We start from the raw sequence: 18,295 nt of genomic DNA on the forward strand, positions 1-18,295 counted from the left end.
CAGGTTGCTAATTAATCACTGACGCTGTCACTCTGGAGTACTAATGGTTGCTGACACAGCAGTTCCCTTTTCTTCTCTCTAGCATAACATTTTTTTAGGTATTCACCCCTCCCCATGCAGCCATAGGCTTTAGCCTAAGCTGATCACCCCTATAAGAGCAGCAGGGGGATATCCATTTGCTTTATGAGGAATGTGTTAGGAAAAGGTGTGGAATCCAATCAATGGGATGTGAGGGGAAAAGACTCCAAGAGCTTCTTGGAAAAGTTTCATTGCTGGTAAAGAAGAAGTGCAGACTCTGACTCTAAGAATTATGTTTGCTCCAGTTCAGTGGGAAAACTATAGTCAGGGGATTACAAGCCTCGTTAATAATAATAAAGAGCATGGATTCTTCAAAAATAAATGAATGGCACATATATAAATAAAATAGAGCCACAGTGAGCATTTGTCTCTCTTTCTCCTGTGAGCATTATAATCTAGACTTGACAGTTGCCTCAGTCATGGTGCTGCCATTCAGAGTTCATATCGATAGTGAGGATTCTGCGAAGCCAAGGGTTGGAGGGAACATGGACCCGTGATGACATTTTGAGATTCTGAATTGCCCAACCCAAAAGCCTACCTACCCTGGATTACCAATTATGTCAGAAAATATATTATCGGATTATTTAAGCCAGCTTGAGTTCCTATTTCTGTTGCCTACAGCCATCAGCAACCACCTTCACTCTTATATATCCCAATTGCTATTATCCTCCCCAATAAGCAATTTATCTCTTGCATTTTTTTTTCTTTTTTTTGCTATCTCTCTGCAATGCTAATATTCTCATCCAGGAAGGACTCTCTTCTTTCTGTAGTGTTAATAACTTTTCTGCAAACCTCTTTGTTAATTAGTTTTGCTTGGATCTGTTTCTAAGGCAGTTCTCAGTTTTTCCAGGCACTCTGGTGGTTCTCAACTCAGTGGAGTCCTGGCAGTGTGGAGGACACATGGCTGTTTATTGCCCAGAAGACTCATATTTTGGCTGCATGCTCCCTAGTGAATTTCATCTTCTTTCATTAATTTGTTAATTTCCAAAAAATATGTATAGAACAGCTATGGGGTAGACACTAGGTCAGGCTCTTGGGGTACAATCATGAACAAATGGAAAGATCCTTACCTGGAGAGTTGTGAGAATTTTTATGGCCGAAATGGAAAAGGATGGGCTCCGAGCAAGTTTAAGAGAAGAGGAAGCATGTCACTTGCTCTTGACTGATGCTATCTCAAGATGAACCAAGAGTTTTAAAATTATTCCTAAAATTAGAAAGAATGCCTTAGGTGAGCAGTCATCTTTCTCTAGCTGAAGGCTAAACTCGTGTTCTCTTTCCTAAATCTTATGGAGAAAAACACTTCTCCAGTATTAACGCTTCCAAACAAATGCAGGAACTGGAAACCAACAGGAGGCAAGTGTTGGTGTTGAGATGACTTATAGGATGTAGGAACACCAGGTGAGGAGTTAGGGACTGGGGCAGTCCTCGCAGGCTTCCAATAAGCTAATGCTTTGAGGTAAGCCTTTGGTTCTTTCTGGGTATTATATCTTGAAGCGTGTAGAACTGGATGTTGCCCAAACTCACTCTGACCTCTTGCCCTCTGAAATTTTATCATTATGATTAATAAAGCCTAGAATCAATCATGAGGCAATTAACAGATACCCCCAAGATTCACCTTTGGCAAATATAAGGATATAATTGATAAATAGCTAGAGACATTATTTTTACTGATCAAAATGAGGAGCACTAAATTTTTATAAATTTGGACAAGTTATTTTGGGTGCCAAAGCCCAGGTTTTTAACAATGGTGATCCAAGCTCATACAGATTCTCAAATAACAATTCGCCTCCTCTTTTGGGTGGTGGCAGATCACAAATCAGTGTTGATTGGCTATTTTCTTGTTGCTGAGGAGCTTTCTGGCCAGGTTTCAGGGAAGGAAATGTCTACAACCAGTAAGACCTTCAGTTATGGGCCTGTGGATCCTATTACTTTCTCTGTGCTCAGTTATTTGTGCATTTTGATGTTTTAAGCCGCTTGGGCATGGCTGTTAAGTGGTGGCATGAGTGTCATCTTTCCAACTTCTGCCCATCAAGCCATGAACACATATCCATTGACAGCCTGTCCATGTAATGAATTGTCCAAACTGGGGACACTGGAGAGTGAATGAGGACACTATTAATAGTTATGCTGGAGAATAGGGGTAAACTTGGACTGGCTTGAACAAACTGGGCCTTATGTATACCCTATCCATTGAACACCAGCTATTTAGAAGTGGGGAGATTATATATAATATGGAGACACAGAGACCCACCCAGGTCACAACTCTCAACTGGGTACCATCATCCCCACTAGCCAACACAGTTGTCTCCAAATACCCCTGCACTCCACCTCCAACAGTCTGTGAGATATTTATAAACCCCTTCAAATGTCTGATTCACTTGCTTTGTTTGAAATAACAAAAGTTGGATGGCTAATTGCTTCATAGGAATTCCCTTCAATTTGCTACTTTGCTAAAAATTAAATAAATAAATGAATCATCCCTGCTTTATCCTGTATTCAATGTAATTAATTCTAATCTTTTGCATTTTCATTTTCTCCGTCTTTCATTCTATCATTAAAAGACACAAACAGAAGAGAAGTCTTTTAAAATTAGTGGAATAATTGTGCTTCTCATGCTACTTTGTGAAAAGGCTGTTGAAAAAAATACCATGACCCGATCTCACACATTAAATAGTTTAGAAGTGAGATCTTCAAAATTTGATTTAAGGGATCACACTGAGAACTGTTTTTATCTTGGCTTATATGCTTTCTGATGTGTCCTATCTCCCCAGCACACTGCTTTACTCTTGGAAAATATTAAGCACGGATTTTTAGTTAATTAGTTAATATTATGGATAGCTTCATTTTTATATTTCCAACTCATTGTTTCTGGCATTGAAGGGTATCATAAATAAACTTCAGTTTTACAGCAAGTAATCTAACTACTGAGGTAACCTGGAAAGTGCTTCAGTAATTGCTTCTATGCATACAAAACTTGTTACTACCATGGAGGAAAAAGAAACTTCAGTGTATTTCAAGGCACTCAAGTTGGAGGAAAGGGCTCTGACTGCCCTGTCTCATAAAATATAATTTTTAGTCTGCTTGATCCAAAAATTTCAAGTGTCTCTTATATCCATAAACTCTCTTCTTTCCAAGGGGGCTACCACTCCCTGGTGGTAAGGTATTCATAAAGACATTACATATAGTAATTATAATAATTATAGCACTCTACGTTTGCATAGCAGATTATAATGTACAAAGTAGTTTTGCACACTCATTATCTCATACGACTCTCTCCACAACCATTGAAAAAAGTGTTTTTGGCAGAGAATGTTATGAGTTCATAGCACCCTATTTTCTTTTTCTCCTGGGTAAACACAAGTTACTTTCCAGGCTTCCTTGGAGTTATGTATGCCCATTCTTGGGCCAATGGAATGGGCAGAAGTGATACATGCTATTTTTAAGCCTGGCCCATTAAAAACTCTTGGCCATTCCCCATACTTTGATTTTCCCCCACTAACTAGTTGGTTATAAGGAATCCAGAAGAGGAATTCAATATCCTGGTGTAGGGGTCTGAAAACCATGGCCAGTGGGTCAAACCTGGTCTGCCGCCTGTTTATATATATAAAATTTTATTGAGACTCAACCACATTGCTTTATTTATATATTGGCAATGGCTGCTTTTATATCAGTACTACAATGGCAGAGTTGAGTAGTTGTAACATATGGCCTGTAATGCTTAAAATATTTGCTATCTGTCCCTTTACAGATAGTAAAGGGGATGACAAATCTATAAGATGGAAGGAGCCTGGATCCCTGAATCACTGTGTGGAAGGCTGCACTAAACACCCATACTGAACATGATGAATAAGAAATAACCTTTGGTTGTATTAAGCCATTAAGGTTTCAATGTGTTTATGTTAGTCATTTCCTATATTTATTAACGTAATTTTCTTACAGTCAATTTATTGATGAAGTAATGAAGCGCAAAGAAGTAAAGCTACCTATTTAAGCTCACAGAGTCAGAAATAAATAGTGGTAGACAATCTAGAAATTGAACCAACTTAGGTTTTTTCATTCCAGTGCCAGTGTACTTGTCAACATATGTCATATGTCACTACTGAACATATTATATCAAAAGTGTATAACATAATACCATAAATTAAACTAAATACCTAAAGTATAGTAAGTCTTTCCTGATCAGGAGTAGTTAATTACCTCTCAAACCATCCAATAGGTCATAAAAAACCATATTGGAAAAAGGAAAGCTGCAACATCTCATTTTGTAGACTGGTAAAATCGAGGCTTAGTGAAGTCCAAAAACAGTAACATAGTTTGTGATAATCAAGTGGTATAAGGTGATATAAGGTGTTGTGAAGAATTAAAATGAAGTCTTCAAACTATCTTCAGTGCCTTTCTTTCAGGCCATGTCAACAGAAAACAAACAAGCAAAAAAGACACACCAAAAAAGAAGTCAACAAAGAACTTTCTTAGTGTTCTCTTTGTTAATAAGGCTGAGAAGAAAACCACTGGGAATTCAACTACTGAATGTCTGGATTTCATCATCTTTGAGGAGGGAACTCTGGGATTTGAGGTTTAGTGAGCTTCTTGGTGGTTTGCAGACTTGTTGAGGTCCTGTTATTTGGTGAGAAACTTCTGTTGGGTAGATTCCCACTAAAAGTCTAATCTCAAGTGTTATTTCACTCTTTGTCCATCTGGGGCCTACAATCCTCCTCTTTTTCAGAGGAACTCAGAATTGATACTGTGAGGAGATTTTTCAGGTGAGGAGTATTTGAGGCAATGGGTATATTTGAACAGTAGAGACACAGGTTGTCAGAATGCTGTGTAGAGCTGGCAATAAAAATCATGGACCAAATAATGCAATAAGTCCCAGGGCCCTACAGTAAATAGAGCAAGCTAATTCTACACAAAACAACTTATGTTACTAGTCTTTCATATTGTACATCATGTGTAGTGTAATCTGAATAAATCCTAGGGTTCCACATAGCCCAGTCTCACTGCAGGTCACAGTTAAATGGCTACAGTCCAGAATTCTGAAATAAAATAGTTATAATTTTATTTGATTGTGTTCAGTAATGTCAAAGGAGCTCCACTTTATCATCCATGACAGTATTTCTTAAATTCTTTCCCCACACGCCTCTCATTCTCCTACATATTTGCTACAGCATCCATCCATGCGTCAGTATTTTAGCTTTCCATGAAATGCTTCTCCACACCCATTTCTGTGGGCCCCAGTTTCTGTCCCTATCCCCCTTTCCTTTGACAACTCTGCAAAATATTTCCTTAATGAATAGATGAGGATGGGTTGAGCAAAGGAAGGAGGTTATATATACTCATATATTAATTACATTTGCCCCTCCTACATTAGAAAGGTAAGAATGGAGAGAAAATATTTTGAAACAAAGTATAAGTTATAAAATCTTTGCTTAAAACCAACTAGCCTTTGACTGCATATTAAGCAGAAGTCATTAGCTTTATTGGAATGAGAACCAATAAGCCTTGATCATCTTTACTTTCAGGTATATGGCCTTTGCAAGGCCCATTGAAGTTACATCAGAGTTGCTTCAGAGCCATTGTTAAACACCCAATGCTTTTCATTTTTGTAAAATAATAAGGTGCTGTGGCTCATTATTAGATACATGCTAAAATATCTACCCACTCGTCACCTATTCCTGATCACCCCATCAACCTCATGCATTTACTCTGGCATGGAGACTTAGTCCAACCAAATGAACCTACTGAGAAAGAACATTTATTCAAGCCAGGCATGAACAAAGTGGCCCTGAACAAATGGTGTTAGAACTGTGTTGCCACTGCCTACTGTCTCAGAATACTTGTGGGATGAATAAGACCAACACATTTTGGAGGTGATATTTAGGAACTTTCGCCTTGACAGGCACATAGGTATATACGAGGAAATTGCATCTTTGGAGGTAATCCAGTTTAATGAATTGATGTCTGCAGTAGCTAAGATACCTGAAAAAATTATGGCAAATGGTACATAACAAAAGCTACTTCTTCCTCTTACCAGCCTTAAAGGATCACATAAAAGGACATGGATTTAGCGTTGGAGGCTAGGGGAAGCCTCCCTAGAAAACGGAACTTGGAAGTTTAGATCTGAAGGTAAGGAGGAGCTCACCAGACGCAGGTGGGAGGTGGTGGGGAGGAAGCACGGCGCAATGGTCTGGAGGAGGGAGGAAGAGGACCGAGAGCGGATACAACCTCGGGCCAGAAAATCCAGCAAAGTGACAGGAACTTGGGACCTGTGAACAAGGGCTACTCTTACCAGATGGAATTGTTAGAATTTGACTTGTCGCCTTAGGGAGCAGGGAGGGAAGGCCAGCGGTCCTCACCTTGGACACCAGCGCTGGTGCCCTGCCGGGCTCCCCGCAGGTGTGGACTAAGGCCTGGCGTGCGGGTCATTTCACACGTGGGTGTTGGGACTCCAGGCCAGACGTTGTCCCTTTGCCCAGGTGGTCAGGCTCTTGGTGTGCCCCACTCTGACCTTGACACAAAATCTCTTCCCTTCCCAGGCTTCTCCAGGAAGGCCACCCTGTAAGTGGGGATTGCTGCTATTTGTAAAGGATGCGTGGTGTCAGGGGTGGGTGTGGTGCTCATACAGCAGAGCCCAGGGCACCGCACGCCCTTAGACATGTGTTTCTTTTGTTCCCAGGCTTCTTTGAATGTGCCTTCCCGTGTATTGAATCGCGTGTAAGTGCTCTTTCGTAGGTCAAAAATGGTTGAATATCAGGAATTTCATGTGGTTCAGCCTAATGTGCATTTTCCCTTTGGTTGAAATAGTTTGTAAGATATTTGGTCGTCATATTTAAATGCTGTCTTTGAAATTCCACTTATTGGAGGAAGCACACTGCTTGAGGCTGGAGTGTAATGTGGATTTGAAATCCTGCTTATATATTTCTTTGTGTTACTTTGAAGAGGTCGTTCCACTCTTTTTGCCTCAGTTTTCTTATGTGTAAAATAGGAATTAGGTATTTATAGGAATCAGAGGTTTAGGGGGAAGGATTAAATGCAGGAACCTGTGGGAAAAACACCTCACCCAGGGTCATCACACAAGTAAAACTCCCCAGAAATGTGCTATTTAGGTCAACCCAGACTGTTGCAATCGGGTCACCCAGAGTATGTTAGAAAGTGATGGACCACACATTGTCCATCAGCACCATTTAGAAGCTGAGCTCAGTTCAGTAAAATGGATGCTTAGCGGTGACCTCTGTCTGCTTGGCATTGTGCTCAGGCCTGAGGATGGAGGCAAGTTCTTGCAAGGTGTGTCACTTTTTGGTTTTTCCCTTTAGCTTTACAGGGCACTTGCTGGAATTCTTACATGCACATGATTGGTATGTAGGAACCAGGAATCTAGAAAACACATTAAAAAAATAGTAACAAATCCTGCTCAATTTGGTTTTAGAAAGAGGCATTGATTTAAATAGGGAAACTTTTTGTCTCAAGGTTATGTCTGCAAAATATTAGGCCACAAAGCATGGTGCAATGTCATACATCTTACTCATTTATGCGTTCCCCAGATGCAGCACCATGTGTGACCTTGCTCAGCTATCCGAACTGTAAAATAAAAGATTACCCAAACATTATCAGGGGTGTATAAGAAATGACATTGCGAGTCATAGCTGATTTTTCAGTTCTTGTTTTACTCTTTCAGCTGAGCAATTTCTTTTTTTTTGCTCTAAAATCCCCTAGATGGCACTAGAGAACCCTGTATTTAAGTGGTGTATACAATACCCCTAAGTAGATGAGGGGAAGTAATTTTTATTTTTCTGCAAATAAACGTTAATAAGAAGTTGAACGGAATGTGATGCAATGTGCAAGGTTAGCGTTTATGCATTCTGTACTTAAAAGATATACTAGGTGCTCCTTGAAAGTAAAAATTGGTAATTTTTAACTGTGGATGTCTCAGAATTGGGTTTTGGTATTTTAATTAGCGTGAAATTCATTTGGTGTAGACAAAAAGACTTGTAGACACAGCAGAGATCCTGAGGCTGATTCTTGACCCCAATGACATTCATATCAGAGCCATAGAACACAGTATCAACATCTCCTAGGATGGGAGAGAGTGGGTTTACCTGGGGGCCCTGAACCCAATGGCCCAGGAGATGCACAGGTGAGATGAGTGAAGAGGCCTGGCTGTAAGACAGTGGGATGTGGTGGCACACGTGGCAGAACTACACAGCTACCGGGCACACGGACCAGTAAAAAACAGCATTCCTGTAGGTCCAGGGTGGCCCATAGGTGTGAGCTGACAATTTTTGTAAATCTTATCCTGATAGTTTTCAGGTCATAAATCTAAGGCTGAGATAATGATTGCCCTCACCCAAGGTCGAAAAGTTATTCAGTGATAGAGTTAGGCTTCCAGTTCCGTTTCTCTGACTCCGCCCTCTCCCCCTTATAATTGTACTCTCACGCCAAAGTCGTCTCCACACCGCACACCTCTCCCATTGTTCTTTCTTTGTCCTCCCTTCAGACGTCCAGTGTCCTTGGATCACGTGGCAGATGGGGGCTCTGAGCTGCCAGTGGCTTGAGGGCCCCAATTCAAGAGCCGTAAACAAGGATATAACACTTAAAGTCGGGCAGCTCCAGGGTTCACTAATTTGCGGTTGAGGGATGTCATGATGGGCCCAGGATTTTTCATTTTTGCACTCTGCCATTTTTCCATTCTCACTCTTGGCCCCCATGGGTGAAAAATTGCTGTGGCAGCTCCACACATCACATACAGACACGAGCACACCCAGTGGTGGAAGAGGAACTGTTCCCTCCTTGGGTCTCTTTCATAGTGTGAGGAAACCTTTCTCAGAAGTTCCCAGTAGACCTCCCCTCATGTCTATACTGGCCAGAACTGGGTGATTCTGGGCACCAAACCATGACTACCAAGGCAAAGAGACAACCAGGTTGCCTGGTGGAGGTGCCCCTCCACCAACAGAAGGATCTGGAAATGTGCAGGGCTGTCCTTGGTTTACAAAGTGACTGAATGCCATCTGCAGTACTTGGAACCCAGGATACAGGAACAAGAAGTATGTGATATTCAGGGCAGTCCTTTGGGATGAAGAATCATCTCACCCAGATGCCAACATTAGCCCTGCTGAGAAACCCTGGAATCCAAACAGGACTTGCTTCTGAGTCACAAGGAAGGGAATGGACACTGAATTGGTTAGGACCCTGGCAACAGGAAAGAATGGAGGTGTGGCTACAGAGTCAGCGATCAACAGCCCACTTCCTGTTCCTGCTCAGGTCTTATGAATACTTCAGAATTCCGTACAAGTGTGTAAGGTAAAGCGCTCAAAGAAGGCTAGCCTCTCCAGGTGTTTTGGTGATAGACTACAATTAAATCAAAGAGAATATAATAATTATCAGGAGTTTACTTGGATAACATGCATGGGGAAAGAGCTGTTGTTCTTCTTGAAAATAAAATACAAATGAAAGCAACTAGTGCTTTTAGTCGTCACTGGGGTGGGACGGGGGAAAGGAGATATTGGTGAGGCTAGATGGGTTTGTTCGTTGGTTTGATTTGTTGCAGTGGTTGGAGGAGCTGGGAGGCCACCAGGAGCTGGAGAAGGGCACTGACTTACTGCCGGACACCCTAAGTGTCATGGGAGAGAATTAACAAAGGTGAGGCATCAGCATCATTTTATGGAAAGAACTCAGGCTCCGAAGCCACAGAGAACTTGGTCACCAAATCCAGGGTTGCTGTGAACTATATAGGGAAAGTCACCAAAGGTCTCTGAACCACAATTACGCCTCTTTGCAATATGGCTAACAATGATATCTACCTGATAAATTGTTGCCATGATTACATGGGCAGCAGAAGGCAAGGCCCTAGAACAGTGCTCAGTAAATGTCAAGTCCCGTCTCTGTTTCCTGGACATGTCATTGTTATTTATTTACTCACTCTTTCTCCCCATATAGAGTTGCAAGATTTAGCAAATAAAAATACATGACTCCAGTTAAGTTTGAAGTTCAGATAAACAACCAATAATTTATTAGTATAAGTATGTCCCAGGTACCTGGGTATACACCTATCCTAACAAATTATTGCTTGTTTATCTGAACTGCAAATTTCACCGGGTGTCCTGCATTTTATCTGGCAACCCTATCCCTACATTCTCTCTCTTCCCTGGGTTCTCTCCAGCCAGAGTAAATAAATGAAGACTAAATTAAATATCACTCTCTCACTCATGTGTTTTAACCTTAGCGGGAACCTGGCAGACCAATGACATCACCTTCAACTTCTTTTGGTGAGCAAACATCCTCTGAGCTTGGGAGGAGAGGACCTTGCCTTGGCTGAGACAGGATCAGGTCTCGAAAGCCATCTTGGTCTTATGAACTCTGTGGTTAATCTTGTTGCAGAGTGTTTTCTTTCACAGTTGGCTGTTCCAGGCCTGCATAGATCTGCAGTAAATACTGTACTGCACTGCTGAAAAGGGAGGAAAAACATTACCATCTGCATCTACAGCTTGCAAATTACAGCTTGCAATCACCTGCTATTAAATAAAGACGCTTTAACAATATTTTGGGTTTTAAATTAGCAATTTACATCACAAGACTCTGAAAATACTAGTCTTTCAATACTGCAATTTTCTTTCCTTTTAACCAGGCATCAACATGTATTGAATTTTTTAAAAACGCAACACAAAGTAATGTTTATTTAAACAATAGCTACCAATGGTATGAGACACACAGATGGAAATCCAACAGTTCCTCACTCAGTGGCCAGCTTCATTGGAGGACCCTGATGGGGCTGCAACTCTGTAATTTATATCATGGGGGGAATCTAGGCATTGCCTTTTTTTTTTTTTTTTTTTTTTTAACTGCCTGGCCATATCAGGCTATGTGTCATGTAAGAAAGTGGTCTCAAACCGGGAATTAGAGGCAGTCTCTGTATGAAGGGGACTTCAGCAAAAAGGCTGAAAGGGAAAGATTTCAAGTGGGAGGATTTCCCTTTGTCACGACATCAGGGCTGAAATGGAGGGGATTGGCATTTGTGCAAAGCACACTGGATGCAAAACAAGATGGGATTTGGAAGCATACAAAGAGAGAAAGATTAAGCAGCTTTGTGCCTCATGGACACTACTTATATAGACAGAGGGTTATATCTTATACCCTGAGAAAACCATAATTCAAAAAGAGTCATGTACCAAAATGTTCATTGCAGCTCTATTTACAATAGCCAGGATATGGAAGCAACCTAAGTGTCCATCATCGGATGAATGGATAAAGAAGATGTGGCACATATATACAATAGAATATTACTCAGCCATAGAAAGAAACGAAATTGAGTTATTTGTAGTGAGGTGGATGGACCTAGAGTCTTCCAGTTCTTTTTATTGGACCTTTATTCCCCTTTCTCTTGACATCTGAGTTAGGGAACAGAAAATTCCAAGAGCTGGCACGAGTTGCAAAGAGATAAGTATAAGCTTTGTGGTGGTGATCACTGGGCTGTAAATTCCTTCACACAAACACAAAGCATTCTGGGACATTATACCTATTAGCAGGCAGCCTGCTTTCCTGTGTGTCCCCAGCTCTTCCCTGCATTCGGCTGCTGTTGATCAACAGCTGCTTCTCAGAGCTCTCCCATATCCAGGACTGCTTTCAGTACTCTTTTTTCTTGAATCCTAAAAAAAAAAGATACTATTGTCTTTGTTGTTCATGCCTTGCCATTTTTCCTTTTTATAACCCAAGACACCTGCCTAAACCTTGAAATCTTTCCTTGGTGTGTTGAATTTTGATTCCTACACATGCTATGTGCTCAATAAATGTTAGATATTATTATGATTTTTATTTGTAGTAAATGTTTAATGCTGCATCATACAAAATTCTATTTGAAAGGGAAAGTGTCTTTGAAAAAGTTTAGAGTTTAGATTTCAGCTCATTCCATGGGCTTGCAGTGGTAGTTGGTCTAGAGGAGGGGGCAGTGTTAGATCCTTTCTACATTCCATTAATTACTCTGTTCAGCCTCCCAGGTTCAGTCATAAGTCACACCCGACCCAGCTCCTGTAGAGCCAGCTTGTGGCCATTAGTAATTTACTTGGAAAAGCAGCAAATTGAATGACTCTTAGACTTTTCCAGTCCTCTTAGGCTTATTGGTCACCTCTGATGCCATTTATCACCATATCCTGTCATCACTGTTAAGGTCTAATGTTAGTTCCTCAGTTTAAGGATTAAATTGGTTTCAATCTAATCTCCTAAATAGAATTCAGATGATTTAGGGCCCAGCTCAACTGCTTCCTGGCCAGAGGGCTTTGTTCTGGTCCATTTATTAGATGCTATTTATAGTACCATTTTCTGATAGAATCAGGGCATAATGGATTGATTTTTATTTCTTGTTGATTACATACACATTATTTTTAAAGGCTTTTAGAGACTAAATGTACAACTTATCACCAAAGCTTAACACTGGAGTCATTCTCATTTGCTTAAATAGAACCTGCAAAGAATAAAATTCTCCCTTCAAAAGTATATACACATTCTTGAGTGACAGAAAAGCCCTTGAATGTCTATTGCTAGATGTCTGGACTCATGACCTATCTCATGTCTTTTAATGAATATTCTAAATGTGAATAGCACTTAAATAATAATCACTGTCTGAAACAAAAAATCATCAGTGTCTTTGGATGATTATACTTTGAATGTTTTCTCGGTGTGCATGTTGTTTTTTGTTTTTTGTTTTTTGCGGTACGCGGGCCTCTCACCGCTGTGGCTTCTCCCGTTGCGGAGCACAGGCTCCGGACGCGCAGGCTCAGCGGCCATGGCTCACGGGCCCAGCCGCTCCGCGGCATGTGGGACCCTCCCGGACCGGGGCACGAACCCACGTCCCTGCATCGGCAGGCGGACTCCCAACCACTGCGCCACCAGGGAAGCCCGTGTGCATGTTGTTTTATGTATGTGTGTGTTGGTCACAGATGTCATGTATGGTATGAAGAATACAGTTGATTCTCAAATTTTCCCCTGCCTGGTTCAATAGGGGCTGGAGTGAGGATAAAGTAAGATAGTTGTGAAAGCCCTTTGCAAACTGTGGAATGTTGCTTTTTAAAAGCAATTTGAATTACATAGTGAAAGCACATCCTAGCATTCATGTCAGGCCCTAAGACCAACACTTAACTTTGTTAGTATTTTAGAAGGATATTAGTCTATTAGTCTGTAATGTGTGTGTGTGCGCAGTGTATATACAGGTATATGTACAATCAGGTTTGTTTTAAATGCTTCTATTGAATTTTCCTTGTAAATAATGTTGTCCAAAGTATCTACCATAATTTCTTTTCAATTATGCACCTGCTAATTTCTTGCTTCCATGAGATGTTCTTGAATCATTTTGAGGAAGAGAGAGAAAGAGCCAGAGATAACGATCTAGTGAGAGAGCAGTATGCCAACCTTTATTAAGACTTCAAAACACTTGGACGTACACTTCCTTAAAACTCAAGAGTTCACTGGGCTTGACATTTTCCAAATCCTTGGGTACTTGTTAACACTCTTCATATCCATTTTCATGATCTCTCAGCTGGAGAAAAGATGGTTTATGTGTTTTAACTACCTTTAAGCCTTTAGCTAGTTAAGTAAACATAATTTCATGTAATGGGCTTTGCCATTGAGTTTACATTTTAAAGAGCCTCTCACAATCTATCCATTCACTCAGGTTTTACATAATGCATTTGGCATTACAGGACTATAGCTGAGAAAAGCACATGTAAGAGCCATGGTAAATGGGAAGATGTAGAATGTTTCAATCCCCAATCCTTAGTTTTACAAATGCTGTCAACATTTTTAGCCTCTCTCTCTCTCTCAAGAATTGCTTGCAGATAGCCAAATTGATTGTTTATTTTTTTCACCTTTAAAAACTTTCCTCCTGCTTCCTCTTTTGGGGCTGGTAATAATCACAGAACCATAGACGTTCAATCTTAGAAGGTATTTTAAATGTCATAAAAATCCAATAGTTCATCCTGTGCTTGAATTTCTTATATTACATTCCCACTAAAGAGCTAGCTAGGCTCCTCCTGAATTCCTTTAGCTATGGGACACTCATTACCTCTCAAGGGAGTCCATTCCATTCCTACACAGCCCTAGTAGTCAAAAAATTATTTGTTAGGCTTAGAAGAAATCCCCCTATTGAATTTTGCTCTGTTCTCAGTAAATAGACAAAACATGTATAATCCTTTTTTCATATATTTGAAGACAATTATTCTGTCTCCTGTAAGTTTCTTTATGCCAAATATTTCTGATAATTTTATGATGTGATTTTGAGCCTAGTCATCCTAGATCCTTCAGCTCTGACCATGCCAAAATTCACTGACAAGAATAATAGTGAAAATAAAACCTACCATATTCAGCTTTTAATGGGTACCAGGTATCTTACAAACATTACCTTTAATATCCACAATGATGTGAGTTAGGTATTGTCATCCTCATTCTATAGATTTGGATAAAAATCTATATCTCTCTGTATCTGTAGTTAAGGAAACAAAAGTAAGGAGAAGTTGAGTATCTTTCCCAAACATGCATATCTAGCCTTAGCAGTTGGCAGAGCCTGGATTTGAACTAGTGTCTTCACTGATTTTAGAGTGGGTGTTCTTAACTGTACATTTATAATCCCTTCATAAGATGTGATAACAACCCCTCACACACCCCACAGAGGAAGCTGGTCTGGTTTCAGCAGTTCAGAGTGGAGAAAGGTGGTAACTTACCTTGTTCTAGAAGTGATGCCAAACCAAAGGACTGATCAGGATGAGTCCAGTGGGAGAAAGAAGGAGAGAAGCAAAGGAACTGGATGAATAATAGGATGGCGTATGAGTCTCAGAATAATTGAAAATGGTACATCTGGCAGACCCTACCTATATCATGACCTCCTTTGGAAGGAGGGCGGGGCTGTAAAGAAAGAGTCGTTGAAACTAGCCATATTCTGGGTGTACATGTGTCTCCCTTTGAAAGGATATAATTTTCCTAGGAATATAGGGACCTGAAAGTGGAAAAGAAACCTTTGCATTCACAAATGTCCTTAGGAAACAAAGTTGATTAAAGATGAAATGAAAAAAAAAAAGGAATTCCTAGTGTCTTTTGCTTTTTTTTCAATAGACTCAAGTGGATCACTAAGAGGATATTATTGCTGAAAGTACCTAAGAGATTGTTTAGTTAAAAACTCTCACTTTACATGTGGGGAAACTGAGGTCCAGAGATGAAAAGTGTCTTGCCCAGTGCTATACATCCAGGCAGGGACTCAGAAGAGTGTGTGATCAAGGTCTACTGACTGCAGGACTGAGACTCTTTTTACTATATTTCCTCACACTTACTATTTCTTCGGTGAATCAAATAATAACTGTTCTATTGCAATGCACTGACACAATGAACAATTGCAAGACGGAAGCTTACACTGGAAGCTTGCTGTGCCACACGATGCAGAATTCAGTGTTTGATGCATCTTTCTTAGGGATGTTTGCTGAAAGTACCAGAGGGTGGAGGGGGGATTTGTGGCAACATTATTCCAGCTAGCATCACGGTTTCCTGTATCTTATGAGATTATTTATGGTGAATCTGGTTTCATTCAGTTTTGGAAACTTGGAATCAGAATCATGGGGTTGGGGAAGTATTCATTAAAAATGCAGGTTCTTAGACTAACCAGCAGACAGCCTATATCAGAATTTTGGGCAGTGGAATCTAGAAATTAATATTTGACAAACATACTAGATGAAGCTTATGCATATTAAAGTTGGAGAAGTACTTGTGTTAGTTCATCAGTGTGTTAGTTTCCTATTGCTGCTGTAATAAATTACTATAAATTCAGTGACATGATACATATTGATTATCTTACAGCTGGGAGGGTCAGAAGTCCAGAGTGGACATCAGAAATACAAAATGGGTTTCATTGGACTAAAATCAAGGTGTCAGCAGGGCTCCATTCCTTCTGGAGGCTCTAGGGGAGATCTGTTTCCTTACCTTTGCCCACGTTCCTTGTCTCATACCCCCTTCCACCACTTGGCTGTCTGCTTCTGCTGTCACATCTCCTTCTCTGACTCTGACTTTCCCACTTTCCTTTTTTTCTTATAAGGACCTTTGTGGTCACATTATCCAAGATAATCTTCTTGTCTCAAAATCCTTAAATTAATCACATCAGCAAAGTCCTTTTTGCCATGTAAGGTAACATACTCTCAGGATCTGGGGATTAGGAGGTGGACATGTTTGGGGAGGCATTAAACACCTACCATTATTTGTTTTAAAACATTTCAAAGAAATAGAAAGGGGCTGAAGAGGGGAACATTAAGTACCAGTAGGGTCCCCATCCCCCTCCAGGAGTCCCCTGATTTGTCTCTAGGAAACTCAAGGATTCTGAGGAGAACAGTGAGAAAAGCAGTCCTAGCATCTGTGCTTATTTAAGAGTCCATACGGGGGAATCTGACCACCAGGCTTCATTTAGTGCATCTTGCATGACTTTCCAACAGCTGGCTTTGCAACTATCATTCAGCCTTCCCATTCTCAAGTTTCTAAGAAACTCCATTCAAACTTACTGCAGAAAACAAACAAAACATGACCTTGATTTATTAGAGATAAAATTACTGCTTTAACTGATCGTAAGTGAAAGTGTCTGTTGGATAGGGGGTTTCCAGTCAACTTTTCATCCTTTGTTATTATTTTCCAACATTTTTCTATTAAAAAGAAAATAAACAGGCAATTAGTGGAATTTTTAAAGGTATCCTTTTCTTCTGTCTATCTGTATAGCTCTGTATCTTGTCCATTATGAACTCCTCAAAAATATTTCTTTTGAGATACTATTTGATTTCTGACAGAACTTTGTAGATGTTTCTGAATTAATATAAGAAAAATGGCCATGAGTTATATATTTTAACTAAAATATAATAGCTGTAAAAGTTATCTAATGGGAAATTAATCAAAGGAGAGAATTAATGTTTTGTCTTTAAAAGGTATCTTTGTACATCACTGTATCAGGATACTCTTGGCCATCTGCCCTATGACAATATTTGGAAAGAGATAGACAATAATAATTGTCCTTAATGTCTGTATTAGTCAGCTTAAAGTTATACTGGGTGGCTTAAACAACAGAAATTTATTTCATATAATTCTGGAGGTTGGGAAGTCCAAGATTAAAGTGCCAATAAGGTAGGTTTCATTCTGAGACATCTGCTCTTGGCTTGTAGGTTTCTGCCTTCTTGCTGTGTCCTCACATGGTAGAGAGAGCACAAGGGTCTCGTATATTTTCCTCTTCTTATAAGGGCACCAGCTCCATCAGATTAAAGCCCCACCCTTATGACCTCATTTAACCTTAATCACTTCTTTAAAGGTCCTATTTCCAGTACAGTCATATGGAGGGTTAAGGCTTTAACATATGAATTTTAGGAGGGCATAAATCAGTCCATAGTTTGTCCCTGGAGCATCACAAGTGTTTCCTGATTCCTGCAAGAGCTTGGCCATTTTATCACAAAAGATGGTTTATATAATGATGACAAGGGGAAGAAGCAGAAGCATGAACAGGTTGTTGAAACTCACATCTTGTTCTTTGTTTAGAGAGATTAGTCATCCTTGCTCCTTTGCAACATTTCTATTACACAACAGAAAAATTCTGCCTTCAAGACTCCCCCAATTCAAGAAATGCTGTAACTCAATGCAATCACTGTCCACCACCCAGTTACCTTTCCTCTTAGGAAGTAGTAATCATATCATATCCATAAGGATTGGCTGTAGATGATTTTCACTCCTCTTCTCTCCTAAGATGGGTGGGATATGGATGGGGGTTCTTTGTTGTTCAGAATTTTGAAATAAAAAAGGGAACTTTCAAGAAACCAGTGAGGAGGATATTGATCATTATCAATATTATCTTTGTGTGAAAGATCCTCTGATTAATATTTATCTCCTGGAGTTCTGCCCCTGAAAGTAGGGCAGATAAGCAGGAACAGGTAGAGAAGACTCTCAATCATGGTGCTGGCATGACTCTTCTGAAAGGAGAGAGGGAAGGATGGATGGTTAGGAAGAAGGAGTCTCAGGTTGCCGTGAAGCTCTGAGAATCTCAGCCAGGCTGATGAGAGTCTCGGAGCAGAGACTGCCCATCAGAGAAGAAGCACTGGGCAGGAACTGTCCAGCTCTAGTCCCCTGCTGTGCTCAGTTAATAATAGAGATCAGCCCCCAGGAGAACATGGCTGAGATGTGACTGCTATGGTGTGTGGCAGCTGGGGGCTGTCAGCTACCCATGCTTCTC

The 18,295-nt window shown here is 40.4% G+C and overlaps 1 long non-coding RNA gene across 3 annotated transcripts in view; it reads left to right on the forward strand.

Annotated features, from left to right (window-relative positions):
* LOC309809520 overlaps positions 1–18,295 on the forward strand; it is a 108,282-nt gene that overhangs the window by 39,956 nt on the left and 50,031 nt on the right. For 2 of the 3 annotated variants that reach the window (XR_014294861.1, XR_014294862.1), the window contains one exon: positions 6,110–6,201. The exons of the other annotated variant lie outside the window; for it this stretch is intronic. This is a non-coding gene — a long non-coding RNA (uncharacterized lncRNA). The remainder of the gene's footprint in view (positions 1–6,109; positions 6,202–18,295) is intronic. 3 annotated transcript variants of the gene reach the window in all.

Source organism: Mesoplodon mirus (assembly GCF_964341445.2).
Source record: "Mesoplodon mirus genome assembly, chromosome: 2".
NCBI classification, from domain to species: Eukaryota; Metazoa; Chordata; class Mammalia; order Artiodactyla; family Ziphiidae; genus Mesoplodon; species Mesoplodon mirus.